General features: G+C 54.3%; 1 long non-coding RNA gene across 1 annotated transcript in view; it reads left to right on the top strand.

Moving 5' to 3' along the window:
- Positions 1-1261: 1261 nt before the first annotated feature.
- Positions 1262-22494, top strand: part of LOC116955422 (uncharacterized) — a 28335-nt gene continuing 7102 nt past the window's right edge. The window contains exons 1-2 of the long non-coding RNA XR_012929799.1: positions 1262-1438; positions 19675-19805. This is a non-coding gene — a long non-coding RNA (uncharacterized LOC116955422). The remainder of the gene's footprint in view (positions 1439-19674; positions 19806-22494) is intronic.

Below are 22494 nucleotides of genomic sequence, written 5' to 3'. Positions count from 1 at the left end.
CCACTCACCTACCCACCCACTCACCCAGCCACCCACTCGCCCAGCCACCTACTCGCCTAGCCACCCACTCACCCAGCCACCCAGTCACCCACTATGGCTGGATTATCCAATGGACACAGTAGGCACTATGCTTAGGGCCTACGAGAAAATGTTGACCATGTTTTTGTTTGTATGATTTAAAAAAAATTAACCAATATCTTGTTGAATAAATATATTTATATAGCTAGGATAGGCACGGTGTATATATAAAGAGGCAGCTTCATGTCAATCGTCTTTTTTTCCAGAAGGTGAGAGATAAATTAAAGACCGGAGATTAGTTTTTTGTTCATTGCAAACTTAGCAAACGAAATTCTTGAAAATGCGTTTTTAGCACAATCTCATTGTCAGTAGAGGGTAGCGGTGCCAGGGTTAGCCAAGGCGGCAGCTGCGTTGCCCTCTGGGTTGATCGAGACAGGTGTTTGTAATCAGCTTGAGCGAGTCACAGCGCTCGCAGCAGTGACACGGGGCAGCAGGAGGAGCAGCAGGAGCAGCAGCAGGAGCAGCAGGAGGAGCACGAGCAGCAGCAGCAGGAGCAGCAGTAGCAGCAGCAGCAGGAGCAGCAGCAGCAGCAGGATGAGCAGCAGGAGGAGCAGCAGCAGCAGGATGAGCAGCAGGAGCACCAGCAGTAGCAGTAGCAGCAGCAGGAGGAGCAGCAGGAGTAGCAGCAGGAGCAGCAGCAGCAGCAGGATGAGCAGCAGGAGCAGCAGCAGGAGCAAGAGCAGCAACAGGAGCAGCAGGAGCAGCAGGAGGAGCAGCAGGAGCAGCAGCAGGAGGAGCAGCAGCAGCAGTGACACGGGCAGCATCAGGAGGAGCAGCAGCAGCAGCAGGAGCAGCAGCAGCAGCAGGAGGAGCAGCAGGAGCAGCAGCAGCAGGAGGAGCAGCAGGAGCAGGAGCAGCACGACCAGCAGCAGGAGCAGCAGCAGCAGCAGGAGCAGCAGCAGGAGCAGCAGGAGCAGCAGGTCTAGAGAGGGCCCAGTGAGACAAGAGTGCCTCTCGGCCCTACCAGAACCTTCACCCGGCCGTGCTCCCTGGCACAGTGACAACAAACCTCCACCACAACAGCGTGAACCGGGATCGGCCAAACCTGCACAATCACCCACTCGGGATCACGCAGCAACGCCAGGGGCAGCAGCAGCAGCAGCGCCCACGCCTCCTACCAACAACTTAGCAGGTGAGAGGCTTGAGACTACTCACTGGGAGGGTCTTCGCTGGGCGAGGCAACCGAATGACATCACGACGACGTCACAATCAGGCGCGCGCCGGAGCAAATGATGACGTTGGCGTCGTAATTAAGATGGCCGCGTGGGGTCGGTGCTAATGGAGACGGCAGCCCGCGTCCGGGTTGTGGTGGGGAGCGGTGGCGCGGTGGTTAGCAACATCGACCCCCCACTCGTGACTGGTAACAGCGGGAAACATCTGAAACCCGGTCGTGGGGCCCTGGATTCGGTGGTGTTGACGTCAGCAACTGGGGGAGACAAAGGCGGCCGGGCGTAGCGCTTGCCACACACCGCCTCGTGTGCTCGCCTCGGCTTCCCACGGTGCTCAATAGCGGCACTTTGGGGGGGTAGGGGGGGTGGGGGCGGGGGGGTCTTTGTCTGGGTGTGGTGCAGCACTTGCCCCAACGAGCTACCCGTCCGCACGGGGCGTCTTTGTCTTTGTGTGCACGGTGGCGTGGGTTTTTGCCGGGGCGTGAAGATGTCCGCACCAAGCCGCTCGCGTGCAGGCTACACGGGGAGGTCTTTGTATTTTATGATGTGTGTGTGTGTGGTTACAATCAACATCATCATCTTCAAGGTGTTGATTGGCAAGTGAGCATCCTACAGAAACGCTGCCCCCGAACCTCAATCCTCGCGGCCCATCACCGCGTTTTACCAAAAATGTAGGCCTCCCCATTCCAGTGTGTACAAACTGGTCCCACGCTGCATGCACCCGATGATTGTTCAACACGTCCCACGTGAGGCGCGAGGTCATTCTGGGCAGCTGGAGGGCAGTCGGCCTCCAGCAACGGGGCAGAGGGCCGGGCGGTTCAAGCACCGCGAGTTGGCACAGCGGGGAGGCACACGTGTGATGGATCGGCCACTCATCTCAGCAGGTCAACACATTCAGTTTCAGTTTCATTTATTAGTAACTAGCTGTACTACCCGGCTTCGCCCGGGACTTGGATTCACCACGCCCGGCCGCCTTTGTCTCCCCAGTGGCGATGTTCACACACCGCAACCAGTTACTCGTTTCAGGCTGAGTCGACCTAGGGGAGGCACAGGAGCGGTTGAAATAATCGTCACCGGTGGTGGCCGTGAGCGGGAATCGAAGTCGGGTCGTCGGGTTCGTAGCGCGGCGTAGCGCTAACCGCTACACTACCGCTCCCCACACACACACACAGATACACACACAGATACACACACAGATACACACACACAGACACACACACAGACACACACACAGATACACACACAGATACACACACAGATACACACACAGACACACACACAGACACACACACAGATACACACACAGATACACACACACACAGACACACACACAGACACACACAGATACACACACAGATACACACACACAGACACACAGACAGCGTGCTAACCGCTACACTGCAATGCGTTACGCTTCCACGTGCGCGGGTCACGTGACAGATTTGACGTCACAGCTCACTTGCCGTGCAAAAAATAAATGCATTATTGAGCTCCCCCCCCCCCCCAAAATAAGTGTATTTTAATAATTGTTGCATGGTGTACAGTCGGGAAAGTACCCACATGGCAAATTTCAAGTTTGTTGCATGTCGGGAAGTACGCTAAAAACATTTCGAACAGACACACGCAATCACAACTTTGCCTTTTACATATATGAGGTATAACCCCGTGAGCTCGGGTGCCACCCGCAAAAAAACAAAAACACGAAACAAGAAAGCATCTTAAGGTGACTACACGCAACGGGAACATCCTGGAAAGAACAGCAAAGTCTTCCCAATGAGATGCGAGTCAAACAATAACCACCGTAAGGCAATGTTTATTAAAGTTATCACGCTAACTCCGTACTACAAAATACAAACATGGCTAAGCCAAAGCTTTTCAAAGTCGCCAAAATAAAGCAATAAAAAAAACAGTGTAACAGTGATCATGGCGCCTGGGTCTGTCCCGTGACCTGTCAGCGGGCGTATGTGCACTTCACGTGGCCTTGAAGTGCACATAGCCTGGCACAAGCTCCGTGGTGACGTCACCGCCCCATAGCGGCGAATGTCGGCTGTGTGGGTGTTGTTGTGGGTGTGTGACACGTCGTCTGAACGCACCCTGTACCTGCCGTCGGTAAACGCATGGCTTCTGGGTCTGTCCCGTGACAATTCGCGTGGCTTTGAAGTTCACGGAGCCTGGCGTCAGAAAAAGTGAGACCCCTCCCCCCCTCAAGTATGACGTCACAAAGCTCTGCCCCCCCCGCCCCCAATATATATAAAACATGCTTCAAATGGCTTTAAACTATTGTCATTGTAGTGGGTATTTAATGTGGCGCTGCACTCTGATGTTGTAGGAGAAAACATTTATTAAAAAGTCTATTTAATTAAGTAGAACGTGTTGTCTGTATTTATTTAAAGTTGCGCATTTTGATGTGACGTCACATTTCTCAACCCCCCCCCCCCCACCCTCGTCACACATCGTCACAAATGTCTGACCCCCCCTCCCTCCCTGGGTGCGTGACGTCATTTATGGACGGCCTCTTACCCCAAGAGACTATACGGGGGATCTTTGTCTATACGTGTGAATGGCTTTTTGTGCCGGGAGTTTGTGCGGTTTGTGAATGTGTGTGGAGCTGGCTAGCGCTTCGCCGCGACAACACCGGTGACGACTATCTGGACCGGCCATGGGCCTCCCATAGGTCGACTCAGCCTCAAATGAGTACCTGGTGCGGTGTGTAGTAAACATCGTCACTGGGGAGACAAAGGCGGTCGGGCGTGGTGCTGGCCACCCACCGCCTCGTGTCCCCTTCCGGCCTTCATAGGTGCTGCTCGCTAACGGCACTTGCCCCTACAGTCTGTTACAGGCTATACCGGGATCTTTGTCTTTTGGGGAGCGGTGGTGTCAGTGGTTAGCGCACTGCGCTACGATCCCGGCGACCCGTATGCGATTCCCTCTCACCACCCACTCGCAGTGACTCGTCTCTGAACCGGTCCTGGGCTTCCCCTAGGTCCAGCACCAATCCCGATCACCACGAATGTCAGTAGCCGATCTCCGGGGGAATGGAACTCGGGAATTTGCGGCGTTCACTGCCGGCTGGGTGCACGACGAAATGCGCTAATCGCTGCGCCACCGCTCCACCTCGACCTCCCCACCCGCCCACGCTAATCCATCACGCGCTGGCAAGGGCTGTCAAGTGAAACAATCATGCAAATTGGCCCGAAACAAAAAGAGCCGCGTAAATTGTTGCGTTTGGGGTCGCTCGGGCGAGAGTGACCCCTCTCTCTCCACCCCCTCTGCCGTAACTCGACAACAAACACAACCCTCCATTGTCCCGCCCCCCCCCGCCTCGCCATCCTATTGTTCTCGCCCTCATTGTCCCCCGCGTCCCATTGTCCTCGCTCCGCACGCTTGCCAATCGCGCATCATCCGCTCACTCACCCACGCACACAACGCTCACCAATCCACTCACACAACACTCACCCACTCACACAACACTCACCCACACACGCAACACTCACCCACTCACACAACACTCACCCACGCACGCAACACTCACCCACTCACACAACACTCACCCACCCACTCACACAACACTCACCCACTCACGCAACACTCACCCACTCACACAACACTCACCCACGCACGCGACACTCACCCACTCACACAACACTCACCCACTCACACAACGCTGACCCAGACACGCAACACTCACCCACTCACGCAACACTCACCCACTCACACAACACTCACACACTCACACAACACTCACCCACTCACACAACGCTGACCCAGACACGCAACACTCACCCACTCACGCAACACTCACCCACTCACACAACACTCACCCACTCACACAACACTCACCCACTCACACAACACTCACCCACGCACACACCACTCACCCACTCACACAACACTCACCCACTCACACAACACTCACCCACTCACACAACACTCACTCACTCACACAACGCTCACCCACTCACACAACACTCACCCACTCACACAACACTCACCCACTCACACAACACTCACCCACGCACACACCACTCACCCACTCACACAACACTCACCCACTCACACAACACTCACCCACTCACACAACACTCACTCACTCACACAACGCTCACCCACTCACACAACACTCACCCACTCACACAACACTCACCCACTCACACAACACTCACCCACGCACACACCACTCACCCACTCACACAACACTCACCCACTCACACAACACTCACCCACTCACACAACACTCACTCACTCACACAACGCTCACCCACTCACACAACACTCACCCACTCACACAACACTCACCCACTCACGCAACACTCACACAACACTCACCCACTCACACAACACTCATCCACTCACGCAACACTCACCCACTCACACAACACTCACCCACTCACACAACACTCACCCACTCACACAACGCTCACCAACTCACGCAACACTCACCCACTCACGCAACACTCACCCACTCACACAACACTCACCCACTCACACAACACTCACCCACTCACACAACACTCACCCACTCACACAACACTCACCCACTCACACAACACTCACCCACGCACGCAACACTCACCCACTCACACAACGCTCACCAACTCACGCAACACTCACCCACTCACACAACACTCACCCCGATAATGAGAGTCATGCGCGTGGCTCACAGGCTCATTCTGTGTGTGTCTGTGTGCGTCTGTGTGTGTGTGTCTGTGTGTGTCTGTGCGTGTCTGTTTGTATCTGTCTGTATGTATATGTCTGTGTGTGTCTGTGTGTGTGTATCTGTCTGTGTGTGTCTGTGTGTATCTATCTGTCTGTGTATGTATGTGTGTAGCTGTCTGCGTGTCTGTCTGTGTGTCTGTGTGTAGTTGTCTGCGTGTCTGTCTGTGTGTGTCTGTCTGTGTGTGTCTGTGTGTGTCTGTCTGTGTGTGTCTGTGTGTGTCTGTCTGTGTGTGTCTGTGTGTGTGTGTCTGTGTGTGTCTGTGTGTAGCTGTCTGCGTGTCTGTCTGTGTGTGTCTGTCTGTGTGTGTGTCTGTGTGTGTCTGTGTGTGTCTGTGTGTGTCTGTGTGTGTGTCTGTGTGTGTCTGTGTGTAGCTGTCTGCGTGTCTGTCTGTGTGTGTCTGTCTGTGTGTGTCTGTCTGTGTGTGTGTGTGTCTGTGTGTGTGTCTGTGTGTCTGTATGGGGAGCGGCAGCGTGGTTGTTAGCGCGCTGGGCTACAAACCTGGAGACCCGAGATCGATTCCCACTCACGGCCAACACCGATGTCGATTATCTGAACCCGTGCTGGGCCTCCCCTAGGTCGACTTGACCTCAAATGAGTACCCGGTGCGGTGTGTAGTAAACATCCCTGCTCGGGAGACAAAGGCGGCCGGGCGTGGTGCCGTGCCGGCCTTCGTAGGTGCTCGCTCACAGCACTCTCCCCAACGATTATCACGGTTGGCTCGGTACGGTGTGAAAGAAGTGTGACATGCGGTTACATACATACACACACACGTGTGTGTGTATGTGTGTGTACGCGGTCACATTAACTCCCGTGGAGACGACTCGATATCGTACCTGTCAACCCCTTATCAGTGCCCCTACCTTATTACAGACCAACTCGGACCTTATTGGTCACCCCCATGGTGCCCTTTATAAATCTCAACGTTCATCCTACAAAGTCCCATCGCAAGGAGAGAAACGCAAACGAATAGACGACGACATTTTTGATAACCATATTGAAACGGCTGTTCGCCGTATGGACCTGTAAACTCAATTTCCCAGTAAAAGAATACGGGGTGATTCTTGATTTGAAGCTTTCGTGACTGCAGGGTACCCATACTCGGTTGGTTCCTGCGGCAAAGTCACGTAGGGAGACAAATGAAATGAAATAAATCACGACCTTTCGATCGCAACGCAAGCGACCGCCATCAGGCGGAACCGATACAGCAGGACAACTTGCTGATCTAGAAGGGGTGAACATTTGTGGTTGAGAGCTATGCGGTATGAACGGAACTCCGGTCCGCTATTTAGGAACTCGCTCAACAGAAAATACCGGGGGCACGTCGATCAAATGGGCTTTTTTGTATGAATGCCCCAAAAACTCGCGAGAAAAAATGAAATCAGAGACACATCGATTTATTTCTTACAGGTAAGATGAAAAAACGCGTTGAGTCTTTGACAGCTCGCCTGCCCGTCGGTTTCCACACCGCCATCTTCACACCGCCAACTCCACACCGCTTATTCCACACCGCCAACTCCACACCGCCAACTCCACACCGCCAACTCCACACAGCCAACTCCACACCGCTTATTCCACACAGCCAACTCCACACCGCCAACTCCACACAGCCAACTCCACACCGCCAACTCCACACAGCCAACTCCACACCGCCGACTTCACACCGCCAACTCCACACCGCCAACTCCACACAGCCAACTCCACACCGCCAACTCCACACCGCCAACTCCACACCGCTTATTCCACACCGCCGACTTCACACCGCCAACTCCACACAGCCAACTCCACACCGCCAACTCCACACAGCCAACTCCACACCGCCGACTTCACACCGCCAACTCCACACCGCCAACTCCACCCCGCCAACTCAACACCGCCAACTCCACACCGCCAACTCCACACAGCCAACTCCACACAGCCAACTCCACACAGCCAACTCCACACCGCCAACTCCACACCGCCAACTCCACACAGCCAACTCCACACCGCCAACTCCACCCCGCCAACTCAACACCGCCAACTCCACACAGCCAACTCCACACCGCCAACTCCACACCGCCAGCCAACTCCACACCGCCAACTCCACACAGCCAACTCCACACCGCCAACTCCACACCGCCAACTCCACACCGCCAACTCCACACAGCCAACTCCACACAGCCAACTCCACACCGCCAACTCCACACCGCCAACTCCACACAGCCAACTCCACACAGCCAACTCCACACCGCCAACTCAACACCGCCAACTTCACACCGCCAACTCCACACACTGAGTGTTTGTGAGTGTGTGAGTGTTTGTGTGAGGGTGTGTCAGTGTGTGTGAGTGTGTGTGAGTGTGTGAGAGTGTGTGTGAGTGAGTGAGAGTGTGTGTGTGAGTGTGTGTGTGAGTGTGTGTGAGTGAGTGAGAGTGTGTGTGAGTGTGTGTGAGTGTGTGTGAGTGAGTGAGAGTGTGTGTGAGTGTGTGTGAGTGTGTGAGCGTGTGTGTGAGCGTGTGTGAGAGTGTGTGAGTGTGTGAGTGCGTGTGTGTGTGAGAGTGAGTGTGTGTGTGTGAGTGTGTGTGAGTGTGTGAGTGTGTGTGAGTGTGTGCGTGTGTGTGAGTGTGTGTGAGTGTCTGTGAGAGTGTTTGAGTGTGTGTGAGCGTGTGTGTGAGAGTGTGTGGGTGTGTGTGAGTGTGTGAGTGTGTGTGACTGTGTGTGAGTGTGTGTGTGAGAGGGTGAGTGTGAGAGTATGAGCGTGTGTGAGTGTGTGTGAGTGTGTGTGTGAGAGTGTGTGTGTGAGTGTGTGTGTGAGAGTATGAGCGTGTGTGAGTGAGTGTGACTGTGTGAGTGTGACTGTGTGAGTGTGTGTGTGAGTGTGTGTGTGTGTCTGTGTGTGAGTGTGTGTGACTGTGTGTGACTGTGTGTGAGTGTGCGTGTGTCTGTGTGTGTCTGTGTGTGGTAGTGGGGAGCGATAGTGTAACGGTTAGCGCGCTGCGCTATGAACCTGGCGACCCGGGTTCGATTCCCGCTCATGGCCAACACCAGTGACGATTATCTGAACCGGGCCTCCCCTAGGTCGACTCAGCCTCAAATGAGTACCTGGTGCGGTGTGTAAACATTGCCACTAGGGAGACAAAAGCGGTCGGGCGTGGTGCTGGCCACCCACCCCCTCGTGTACCGTTCCGGCCTTCATAGGTGCTCACTAACAGCACTTGCCCCTACAGTCTGTTAAGGCTATATGGGGGATCTTTATCTTTGTGGTAGTGTGGGGAGCGGTAGTGTAGCGGTTAGCCCTACGCTGCGCTACGAACCTGGCGACCGGGGTTCGATTCCGGCTCACGGCCAACACCAGTGACGATTATCTGAACCCGTCATGGGCCTCCCCTAGGTCGACTCAGCCTCAAATGAGTACCTGGTGCGATGTGTAAATACATCGCCACTGGGGAGACAAAGGCGGCCGGGCGCGGTGTTGGCCACCCACCCCCTAGTGTGCCGTTCCGGCCTTCATAGGCGCTCGCCAACAGCACTTGCCCCAACAGCCTGTTGAAGGCTATATGGGGGATCTTTGTCTTTGGTGTCGTGAATGGGGGTTTGGGTGGGGTGGGGGGGGTTAAGTGCCCCCCCTACCCCCCGGCTCTCTGTATAACTCACACATTGTGGCTCCCATTGTGCTGTGTGGAGATCGATGTCCCTCTCATCCATATGCATCGACTCGAGCCGCGAACCTTTGTCAGGCTAATGTGGGGGGCAGGGGGGGGGGGCGGGCGAGGACTGAGACGTCTTAAGGATTGCACCCGCGTCTGGTGTGTGGGGGGTGGGGGTATTTATTTATTTATTTATTCCAACCCCCCCCCCCCCCCTTCCTCCACCCCCTCTTCCCATGGAGGAGTTAAACACCACGGGTTGACTGTTCCGATTGCACCTCGCAGCGCCACCGCGAGAATTGGCAGCCACTTGCCGCGAGAGAGGCCCTTCATCTAGCAGCGGGTTGACCCTGACGATGATGATCATGATGATGATTGACTCCCTGGCTGCTGCTGATGATGATGATGACTCCCTGGCTGCTGATGATGATGATTGGCTCCCTGGCTGCTGATGATGATGATGACTCCCTGGCTGCTGATGATGATGATGATGATTGACTCCCTGGCTGCTGATGATGATGATGACTCCCTGGCTGCTGCTGATGATGATGATTGACTCCCTGGCTGTTGCTGATGATGATGACTCCCTGGCTGCTGATGATGATGATGATTGACTCCCTAGCTGCTGCTGATGATGATGATGATGAGTGTGAAGTGCGGGTTATGGTCGGTGGGTGACGTTTCCTCCACGCCCTGTCTCGAGACGTGTTGTGGCATTGGAACGCTCTGCAGCCCCAAGTTGAAAAGTTGAAATCGTGCACCACACAAGAGCTCTGTCCGTCCGTCTGTCTGTCTCTGTCCGTCTATCTGTCTGTCTGTCCGTCCGTCTGTCTGTCTCTGTCCGTATGTCTGTCCGTCTGTCTGTCTGTCTGTCTCTGTCCGTCCATCTATCTGTTTGTCTCTGTCCGTCCATCTGTCCGTCTATCTGTCTGTCTGTCCGTCCGTCTGTCTGTCTCTGTCCGTATGTCTCTCCGTCTGTCTGTCCGTCTGTCTGTCTGTCTGTCCGTCCGTCTTTGTCTGTCTGTCTGTCTGTCTCTGTACGTCCATCTGTCCGTCTATCTGTCTGTCTTTGTCTGTCCGTTTATCTGTCTGTCTGTCTGTCTCTGTCCGTCTGTCTGTCCGTCTGTCTGTCTGTCTGTCTGTCCGTCCGTCTCTGTCTGTCTGTCTGTCTCTGTCCGTCCATCTGTCCGTCTATCTGTCTGTCTCTGTCTGTCCGTTTATCTGTCTGTCTGTCTCTATCCGTCTGTCTCTCCGTCTGTCTGTCCGTCTCTGTCCGTCCGTCTGTCCGTCTGTCCGTCTGTCTGTCTGTCCGTCCGTCCGTCTGTCCGTCCGTCCGTCTGTCTCTCTGTCTGTCCATCTGTCCGTCTGTCCGTCCGTCCGTCTGTCTGTCTATCTGTCTGTCCATCTGTCCGTCTGTCCGTCCGTCTGTCTGTCCGTCCGTCTGTCTGTCTGTCTGTCCATCTGTCCGTGTGTGCGGTGGCCCGACTCCTGGGCCTCCCCTAGGTCGACCGAGCCTCAAACGAGTACCTGGAGCGGTGTGTAAACATCGCCACTAGGAAGACAAAGGTGGGGTCGGACGTGGTGCTGGCCACCCCACCCCCTGGTGTGCCAATGTGTCGGCCTTCATAGGTGCGATTCGCTAACAGCACTTGCCCCAACAGTCTGTCAAGGCTGTACGGGGCATCTTTGTCTTCGTGGGGAGGTGGTGGGGGAGGGGGGAGGGGGAGTCACGGTAAGACGCGTAGAGGTGGTCCCACGTGAACGAGAGCCACGGACATGAAGATTCTTAAACAAAAACAAAGAGAAAGCGGACGACATTATTAATTCATTAACAATCACCCGCGATGCCCATCCAATGAATCGTTCAGTGGACGCTGTTTCTGCTGCGGGCACAAGCGACGGCAGCGCCACTCCGACACGTCCCACTGCCACCAACGCCGATTCGACTCCTTTTGTGTTTGAAGTGCAGATTACAATCGGCGTACACATACAGCGACTTGTGTTATGGATGATGACATTGGTCGCGAAAGCCTACCTGTGAAACTATAATAGGCGACGTTTCGGGCAACCGCCCCTGCTTCGCCGCACGAACGATCCGTCCCACGAATAGTCCATTGAGCCATCTCGGCGCTTACGGCGAAGGGCGCTCGCCCGAAACGTCTCCGATCGCACACTTTGCTCGTCTTTAAAGGCCACGGAGGTTGGTGGTCGATCAGGGACGCGTCGAGTCTGGCCGCTCGTGAAGTGGCAGCGCCTTCACCGCTCTTCGCAGAGGTTCGGGGTTCAAACGCAGAGACCGCCGGCCACTCTGTGCGACAAATAAAATTATATATTGGGTAGTAAGCGCCATCGTCTAATTGCTTATGCCTCGCGAGTACAGAAAAGGGCTATTATTTGTATTATTATTATTATTATTCCCCACGAACTTTGCTTTTGTGACCAGGACGGTGATATTTTGAAATGTACCGATTGTCAATGAGAACACGTGGTGCGCATTAGTGTTAGGTTTGTTCACGTAAAGGCCTGGTCACTAAAGCTAAACTTGTGGGGAGGAATAATAATAATAATAGCCATATTCTTGGTTCTTTCGGTAAAGTCACGTAGAAGGGAAACAATGAAATAATAAAAATATAAAACAATAAAATTCTCACGACGTTTCGACTGCAACACAAGCAATCATCATCATCAGGTGTGAAAACCACAGCAAGAAAACTTGACATTGACTTCTCCAAGACAGAGGTTCTTTGCAAGCCATCTGGCTACCATGAGAGATTCGTTCATGAGCCAATCCACAATTTTATTGTTTTAAATTTTTATTATTTTATTGTTTCCCTTTCTACGTGGTGACTTTACCGAAAGAACCGAGAATATGAATCCCTGCAGTCACGAAAGCTTTAAATAAAAAAAAATCCATTTCCTATACTTTTGAGGCATAAGCAATAAAGAAAATATCAGTCGGTACCCACGAACGAAAATCGTGTTACACAGTGATGGTCTATTAAGCACAACAACAGTAATGTTACTAGGACGACGACTATCACGACGCTTCGCTCGCAGTTGCACGTTCAAAGATCCCCGTGACGCCAAATCGTAGAGCTGTCACGTGACACCGCACAATCGCTCACTAATTCGGGATTATAATCCTCGCAGTAAGCGCCAACCCCACCCCACCCCCCCCCCCCCCCACCACCGCCTCCAACGTCACTCTTCCAAAATGCGACTCATCCTCGCCTCTGGAAGTTCTCATCTCATGAATGAGTCGATGATTCATTAAAACAAAAACAAAAACAAAAAAAAAAACGAGAGGGCCGCAGATCTTTGGCGAATCGTCGCCGCTGCCCTGCCCGGCTCCTCGTCTGCGGTTCCGTCGTCTCTCGCCGTCCCGGTCTGCGAGGAGCGAGGGGAGTTGATCACCGGGCGGGTCGTCACGACCCCCCGTGACCTCGCTTTTTAATGCATCAGCAGCCAGCAGAGGCGCGCGCGAGTTGACGGCGGTGAGGATTTCAAACCATCCAGGGGTAACCAGCCCGGCGATCGGTGCCACGACTCCCCCCCCGACCCCGACCCCCTCGCTCCAATCCTCCCCGCAGGGGCCTCAGCGTGAGCCGGTAATCTGCCCGGGCGCCGCACCGGCAGCGGGTAAAAGGGGCCGATCTAATCGCGTTATGCGGGCTGCAATGTCGACCTCTAAAGGGACATCCGCTACAATTGACTCGGCACAGCGCCGGTCCAAGCTTACAATTGTGGTAACGGAGTCCAAAATCCTCGTCCCAATTTCCTCCGTGTCCCCTGCCTCCCCACACCTCCTCCTCCTCCTCCTCATCCACGAGTTGCGTGGCCGCTGTTGGTTGCCGCGTGTGCAGGGAACCGGTGTGGCCGCTGGACCCGAGTTCGAATTCCGTTCACGGGTGACGAATATCCGAACCGGTCCTGGGTCTCTCCACCACCTAGGGCCCTACTCAGCTTTAAAAAACAAACAAACAAAAGTACCTCGTGCGGTGCGTAAACATCAGCATTGGGAAGTGAAAAAGTGGTGGTGGTGGTGGTGGTGGTGGTGCTGGTCGACTCAGCCACCCGTCGTGTTAGATGCTCGCCCCCTTTCGCTGGACATTTCGGGAGCTCTTGGAACGCTCCAGAGATCTGCCTCTTCTCTAAACGACGCGCTCTCTCTTTTCTGCCTCTCAAGAAACCGGGAAAAGTGTCTAAATTCAAAGCACGCGTTCCTTTGTTTGCTCCACTTTTCACTTGAGTGTTTTGTTCCGTTATTGAAGTCACCGATGACCGCGTGCCTTCCTGGGCAACGCGTCACAGCGCTTGGCGAGACGCAGAATTCTGTTCGCAGTTTGCACGGCGCAGCGGATGTGGGGTTAAGCAACCGGGCGCTTTGGGAAAACGTTATGGGAGGAGGTGGTGGTGGTGGTGTTGGTTGTAATGGGTGGATTAGAAGCACGGTGATGGGGTCGCTAACTCGGAGGAGGTGTGCGTGGATGGGTGAGACACGTGCGTCAGGACGGAGGGGGGTAAAGCGACTAATGTGAATAGATCGTGGGCAAGTGAGCGTAGTAGCAGGCGAGGCTTTGCTATTCTGATCAATCCGCTGTGGGATGTGGGCCCCCCCCCCCGCCGCCCCGGTCTAGGCGAGTCTTGGACGAGCCCCCTAACCCAGCGGTGGTTCTTAACCTTCACTGCAGCCTTTCACTGCACCTCTTGGGCTTCTCGATTGTGAAACGATGTCGTGATGATGTCACGATGTCACGATGTTGTCACGATGTCACGATGTCACGATGATGTCACGATGTCACCATGTCACCATGTCACGATGTCACGATGATGTCATGATGTCACGATGTCACGATGTCATGATGTCACGACGTCACGATGTCACGATGATGTCATGATGTCACGATGTCACGATGTCATTTTGTCACGATGTCACGATGATGTCACGATGTAACGATGATGTCACGGTGTCACGATGTCACGATGATGTCACGATGTCACGATGTCACGATGATGTCACGATGTCCGTGCCTGCTTAGGGGTTTGATAGAACAAAGTAAGTTGTAGCTTAACCTGGCCCTCGGGCTTAATTGGTGTTGTCGGTGATTTAACTTTCTCAAAAAAACAATCTGGCCACGTCTCGCCAACAGAAAGGGCATCTCGCAGCCCCAGAAGAAGAGTCACCGGGTTTAAGGTTTGCAGAGCAGTACAGCAAGAAGGTTATGATTGCGCAACACGCCTATGATGTCGTAATCAGCAGCATGACCAACATGGTCTATCCACCGTTCGATGAAGATGATGCCAATTGCAATTTGTTTTAAGAAGATGAACCACTGCTCCAAGCTGTGCCCCATCAGAGGCGCCTTCCCGTAGACAGCGGCGAGCGCGGGGCAATTGCAGGGCTGCGCCTTCGCCTCTACAGGAATTTTGAGTTGGGTGGCGGTGGGGCTGGGGGGTTGTTGACTGCGATGGGGTTCCAGGGAGGATCAGTGCGCGGTCCCCATGGCTGAGGGGTCATTTACAAAAAGTGGTGCCGAGTGGAACCTCTAAAAGTCCTCGCGACGTCATCAATCTCAAAGGGGGGGGGGGGGGGGTGGGCCATTGTGGGCAACTCCGATCCAACAAAAACTCCGAATTGCAATTTACCTACAAAGCCACACGCACACACACACATGCAGACACACGCACACACACATGCAGACACACGCACACACACACATGCAAACACACACGAGCACACACACATGCAGACACACGGACACACACATGCAGACACACGCACACACACATGCAGACACACGCACACACACATGCAGACACACGCACACACACATGCAGACACACGCACACACACACATGCAGACACACGCACACACACATGCAGACACACGCACACACACATGCAGACACACGCACACACACATGCAGACACACGCACACACACACATGCAGACACACGGACACACACATGCAGACACACGCACACACACATGCAGACACCACGCACACACACATGCAGACCACGCACACACACACATGCAAACACACACGAGCACACACACATGCAGACACACGCACACACACATGCAGACACACACGAGCACACACACACATGCAGACACACGCACACACACATGCAGACACACACGAGCACACACACACATGCAGACACACGCACACACACATGCAGGACACACGCACACACACATGCAGACACACGCACACACACATGCAGACACACGCACACACACACATGCAAACACACACGAGCACACACACATGCAGACACACGCACACACACATGCAGACACGTACACACACACGAGCACACACACACGAGCACACACACACATGCAGACACACGCACACACACATGCAGACACGTACACACACACGAGCACACACACACGAGCACACACACACATGCAGACACACGGACACACACATACGCGTACACACACACACACACATGCAGACACAGACGTACACATACGTGCACACACACACGAACACACACGTGAAAAGACAGACGCACACACACGAACACAGACACACGAACACACGCACACACGTACACACACGTACACACACACACGAAAAGACACGCACACACACGCACACATACGCACACACACGCACACATACGTACACACACACGCGCGCACATACGTACACACACACACACGCACACACGTACACACACACACGCACACATACGCACACATACGCACACATACGTACACACACACACACACGCACACACGTACACACACACACACGCACACACGTACACACACGCACGCACATATACGTACACACACACACACGCACACACGTACACACACGCACGCACATATACGTACACACACACACGCACACACGTACACACACGCACGCACATATACGTACACACACACACGCACACACGTACACACACGCACGCACATATACGTACACACACACACACGTACACACACGCACGCACATATACGTACACACACACACGCACACACGTACACACACACACACGCACACACGTACGCACACACACGCACACATACGTACACACACACACGCGCGCACACATACGTACACACACACACACGTACACACGTACACACACACACATACGTACACACACACACACGTACACACACACACACACGCACACATACGTACACACACACGCACACATACGTACACACACACACGTACACACACGCACGCACACATACGTACACACACACACGCACACATACGTACACACACACACGTACACACACGCACGCACACATACGTACACACACACACGCACACATACGTACACACACACACGTACACACACGCACGCACACATACGTACACACACATACGTACACACACACACGTACACACACGCACGCACATATACGTACACACACACACACGCGAAAAGACGCACGCACACGTGAGAACCCCCCAACACCACAAGCCTCCCCAACCACCACCACCACCACCCAGCGCCCAGCACATCAGCGGCAATGATGATGATGATGAGAGTCCTCCTCCTCCTCCTCCACTGTCCCCTCCTGACCTCCTCTTTCCCAGGCCTCGCCACAGAAGCGGGACAATGCATCTCAATGGGCGCCTCTCGCCGGGGCTAAATAAAGGACATCAATCAGCTGGACCGCCCTTTGACCCCCACCACACCACCACCCCCAGCCCCCAGCCCCCACCCCCCACCCCACCACCCCACCCCCCCCCCAGCCCCCACCACCCCCCACCCCCACAATGGACGCGGGGCGCCCCGCGCCTCTTCGCCCGTCGCCGTTGTCAAGGGGAGCGAAGTCGCTCGCAGACTCCCCGTGGCTGAGGGTCGTCGCGATATGAAGGATATCGTGACGATGTAGTCACGATATCGTCACGATGTAATCACGATATCGTCATGATATCGTCACGATGTAGTCACGATATCGTGACGATATCGTGACCATGCGGCGATATCGTGACGATATCGTGACGACATCGTGACGGTGCGGCGATATCGTGACAATGCCGTGACAATGCCGTCACGATATCGTGACGATATCGTGACGACATCGTGACGGTGCGGCGATATCGTGACAATGCCGTGACAATGCCGTGACGATATCGTGACTGTATCGTGACGATATCGTCACGATACAGTCACGATGTGGTGGACCGTGCGCACGGCGTCAAAGCTGCTCCGAGCGAGCGACTGGCGGTGACGCCTCCACCACCACCACCACTGTGTTTAACCACCACCACCACCAACACCACCACCACCACCACCAACACCACCACCGTGTTCAACCACCACCACCACCACCGCTGTGGTCAACCATCACCACCACCATCCTGTTCAACCACCACCACCACCAACACCACCACCACCACCAACACCACCACCACTGTGTTAAACCACCACCACCACTGTGTTCAACCACCACCACCACCACTGTGTTAAACCACCACCACCACCACTGTGTTAAACCACCACCACCACCACTGTGTTAAACCACCACCACCACTGTGTTAAACCACCACCACCACCACTGTGTTAAACCACCACCACCACTGTGTTAAACCACCACCACCACTGTGTTCAACCACCACCACCACCACTGTGTTAAACCACCACCACCACTGTGTTCAACCACCACCACCACCACTGTGTTAAACCACCACCATCACTGTGTTAAACCACCACCACCACTGTGTTCAACCACCACCACCACTGTGTTAAACCACCACCATCACTGTGTTAAACCACCACCACCATCACTGTGTTAAACCACCACCATCACTGTGTTAAACCACCACCATCACTGTGTTAAACCACCACCATCACTGTGTTAAACCACCACCATCACTGTGTTAAACCACCACCACCACTGTGTTAAACCACCACCATCACTGTGTTAAACCACCACCACCACTGTGTTCAACCACCACCACCACTGTGTTAAACCACCACCATCACTGTGTTAAACCACCACCACCACTGTGTTAAACCACCACCATCACTGTGTTAAACCACCACCATCACTGTGTTAAACCACCACCATCACTGTGTTAAACCACCACCACCACCACTGTGTTAAACCACCACCACCACTGTGTTAAACCACCACCACCACTGTGTTAAACCACCACCATCACTGTGTTCAACCACCACCACCATCACTGTGTTAAACCACCACCACCACTGTGTTAAACCACCACCACCATCACTGTGTTAAACCACCACCACCACTGTGTTAAACCACCACCACCACTGTGTTCAACCACCACCACCATCACTGTGTTCAACCACCACCATCACTGTGTTAAACCACCACCACCACTGTGTTAAACCACCACCACCACTGTGTTAAACCACCACCACCACTGTGTTAAACCACCACCACCATCACTGTGTTAAACCACCACCACCACTGTGTTAAACCACCACCACCATCACTGTGTTAAACCACCACCATCACTGTGTTAAACCACCACCACCACTGTGTTCAACCACCACCACCACTGTGTTAAACCACCACCACCACTGTGTTAAACCACCACCACCATCACTGTGTTAAACCACCACCACCACTGTGTTAAACCACCACCACCATCACTGTGTTCAACCTTAACACCACATTCGTTCATGAAAGTTGAAGGCGGTGTAGTACTATAGTAATGGAGCAAGTGCACAATCACTGAACCGCAATTGACAGCTTGAAAGCATTTAGCGCGTGGCCCTTGAAAGTGCGTGGCACAAGTCGCCATACGTAGCGACTTGTGCCACGAGGATAAGGGGCCGTCCATAAATGACGTCACGCGATAGTGGATGAGTTTTGCCCCCCCCATCACACGGCGTCACAAAAAGTCAGACCCCCCTCAAATATGACGTCACAAAAAAACATGCTTCAAATCCCTTTAAACTATTGTCATTGTAGAGCGTGTTTAATGTGGCCGCTGCACTCTGATGTTGCAGGAGATGACATTTATTTAAAAAAATCTATTTAATTAAGTAGAACGTGTTGTCTATATTTATTTAAAGTTGATGTGACGTCACATTTCTCAACCCCACCCCCCCCCCAGGTGCATGACGTCATTCATCGACGGCCCCCTAATCCGGCACCGCCTGAAGGGCACCCGGATCGTGACTGCCGTCCACGCAGTTCCAGGCAGAGCCACCACCGTAGAGCACGGTGCAGAGACGCCGTGGGGAGGTGTGAGTCGGGGTGGTGTGAGTCGGGGGGGTGTGAGTCGGGGTGGGTGTGAGTCGGGGTGGGTGTGAGTCGGGGTGGGTGTGAGTCGGGGGGGTGTGAGTCGGGGGGGTGTGAGTCGGGGTGGGTGTGAGTCGAGGGGGGTGTGAGTCGGGGTGGGTGTGAGTCGGGGTGGGTGTGAGTCGGGGTGGGTGTGAGTCGGGGTGGGTGTGAGTCGGGGTGGGTGTGAGTCGGGGGGGGTGTGAGTCGGGGTGGGTGTGAGTCGGGGTGGGTGTGAGTCGGGGAGGTGTGAGTCGGGGGGTGTGAGTCGGGGTGGGTGTGAGTCGGGGGGGGGATGAGTCGGGGGGGTGTGAGTCGGGGTCGGTGTGAATCGGGGGGGTGAGTCGGGGGGTGTGAGTCGGGAGGTGTGAGTCGGGGGGGGTGTGAGTCGGGTGGGTGAGTCGGGGGGTGTGAGTCGGGAGGTGTGGAGTCGGGGGTGTGAGTCGGGGGGTGTGAGTCGGGGTGGGTGTGAGTCGGGGGGTGTGAGTCGGGGGGGTGTGAGTCGGGGTGGGTGTGAGTCGGGGGGGTGTGAGTCGGGGGGGGTGAGTCGGGGGGGTGTGAGTCGGGGTCGGTGTGAATCGGGGGGGTGAGTCGGGGGGTGTGAGTCGGGGGGGTGTGAGTCGGGGGGGTGTGAGTCGGGGGGTGTGAGTCGGGAGGTGGTGAGTCGGGGAGTGTGAGTCGGGGTGGGTGTGAGTCGGGGGGGTGTGAGTCGGGGGGTGTGAGTCGGGGGGTGTGAGTCGGGGGGGTGTTGAGTCGGGGGGGTGTGAGTCGGGGGGGTGTGAGTCGGGGGGTGTGAGTCGGGGTGGGTGTGAGTCGGGGGGGTGTGAGTCGGGGGGTGTGAGTCGGGGGGGTGTGAGTCGGGGTGGGTGTGAGTCGGGAGGTGTGAGTCGGGGGTGTGAGTCGGGGGGGTGTGAGTCGGGGGGGTGTGAGTCGGGGGGGTGTGAGTCGGGGGGGGCCATGCCGACCGTAGCGGCTCTGGTCAGCGACTCTGCCCCCCCCTCCCCGCTCCTCCCCAGGAGCCCAGTGGCTGAGGTTTCGCTCCCCGAACCACCGCTCGCACGGGGGATGTGAGTCCCGTTTGGTCTCTTGCAGAACTCTGCGTCCTGTGGATCCTTCCCCCCCCGCATCGCCCCCCCCCCCCCCGCATCGCCCCCCCCCCTGCATCGCCCCTCCCCTCTGCGCGCGTTTCGGGGGCCTGAGGTCGCGAAACAGATTCTCACGTGGCGGCGACAATCGTCATCATCATCGTCATCGTCGTCATCATCATCATCGTCATCGTCGTCATCATAATCATCATCGTCATCATCGTCATCAACGTCGTCATCATCATCGTCGTCATCATCATCGTCATCATCGTCATCAACGTCGTCATCATCATCGTCGCTATCATCGTCGTCGTCATCGTCGTCATCATCATCATCGTCGCTCGCTCGCCCAATCAGCTCGCCACAGCCGCGCGTGCGGCTCCGTTGGTTCTCACCCCACGAGTCTCTCGGATTTTGTAGGAGGATCGGGTGTGGGGCAGGGGACGAGTTCGTGGATAGTTTCAGCTGAAATAAAAGTTGTTACCCTCTCTGGCAAACAAAACAGGCGGTGTTGAGGTGCGAAGACACCCAACAGAAAACGTCGCGATTTATTTTACTTTATACCTACTACGTGACTTTACCGAAAGAACCAAAGAGTATGGATTCCTGCGGTCACGAAAGCTCCAAATCTACGCAAACAAAACACGCTCTGATAACTATACGTGGCGTTGTCTTTGAAACGGATTGTTCCACACCGCAGACAGTCTTCTCTCGGGCCTCGTCTCGAACAGCGTGAGACCAGAGGGGCGCTCAAAGGCGAACAGCACCAAGACAATGCCACCATCAGGGGACATTGAGAGCTCGAGGGGCGAGGAGCTACTGTACATAATGGAATCTTTCTTGCCGCTATCAAAAAGCAAGAATAAATGTTTCCCTTTCTGCCAATGAAACAGTTGTGGTGTTAAGGTGTGAGAACACCACATTTCGCAAGGAATCCGCGTCTGCATTGACTACACGGACGAGTGGTGAACGTGCAAAGACAAATATCCGCTGGTAATATACGAAGCATTGTCTTTGAAACTGATTGGGTCAGTTTCAAAGACAATCAGTTTCAAAGCGAATCAGTTTCAAAGTCAATCAGTTTCAAAGAGAAATCAGTTTCAAAGGAACGCTTCATGTATTAGCATGTTGACAACAAATAGCGTGTGTGGTTAGTGCAGTTCGTGATTCCTTGCTAAAGGGTGCTGTTTGGTATTGTCACATCTCAACAAAACTGTTTCATTGGCGACAAAGGTCCCGTGAAGTTTCAGTTCAGTTTCAGACGTAACGCATTGCAGAAAGATAAATACACGAATAATCTAAATTAACACATTAAAAAAAGGTAAATATCATGTAATATCAAGCATAGCATTTATCGTTTAAAAGTTTTAGCCAATTAAGGAATACAAACGTGCAAGATTAGGCGTAAAACACACCGTTTCCCAGGAAATACTAAATTTAAATCTCCGATGATCGTAAAAAAATGTATAAAATGTAACAGCGCCATCATTCAACAACGGCTCTGCACCGAACTAAAAGCACGGCCACCGTGATAAGAAGAACAACCCCCAGCAGAGTCTTAGCAGGCA

Source organism: Petromyzon marinus, chromosome 59 (assembly GCF_048934315.1).
Source record: "Petromyzon marinus isolate PM22_M1 ecotype Great Lakes invasive population chromosome 59, UKy_Petmar_22M1.pri1.0, whole genome shotgun sequence".
NCBI classification, from domain to species: Eukaryota; Metazoa; Chordata; class Hyperoartia; order Petromyzontiformes; family Petromyzontidae; genus Petromyzon; species Petromyzon marinus.
This window is presented reverse-complemented; position numbering and strand designations above follow the sequence as displayed.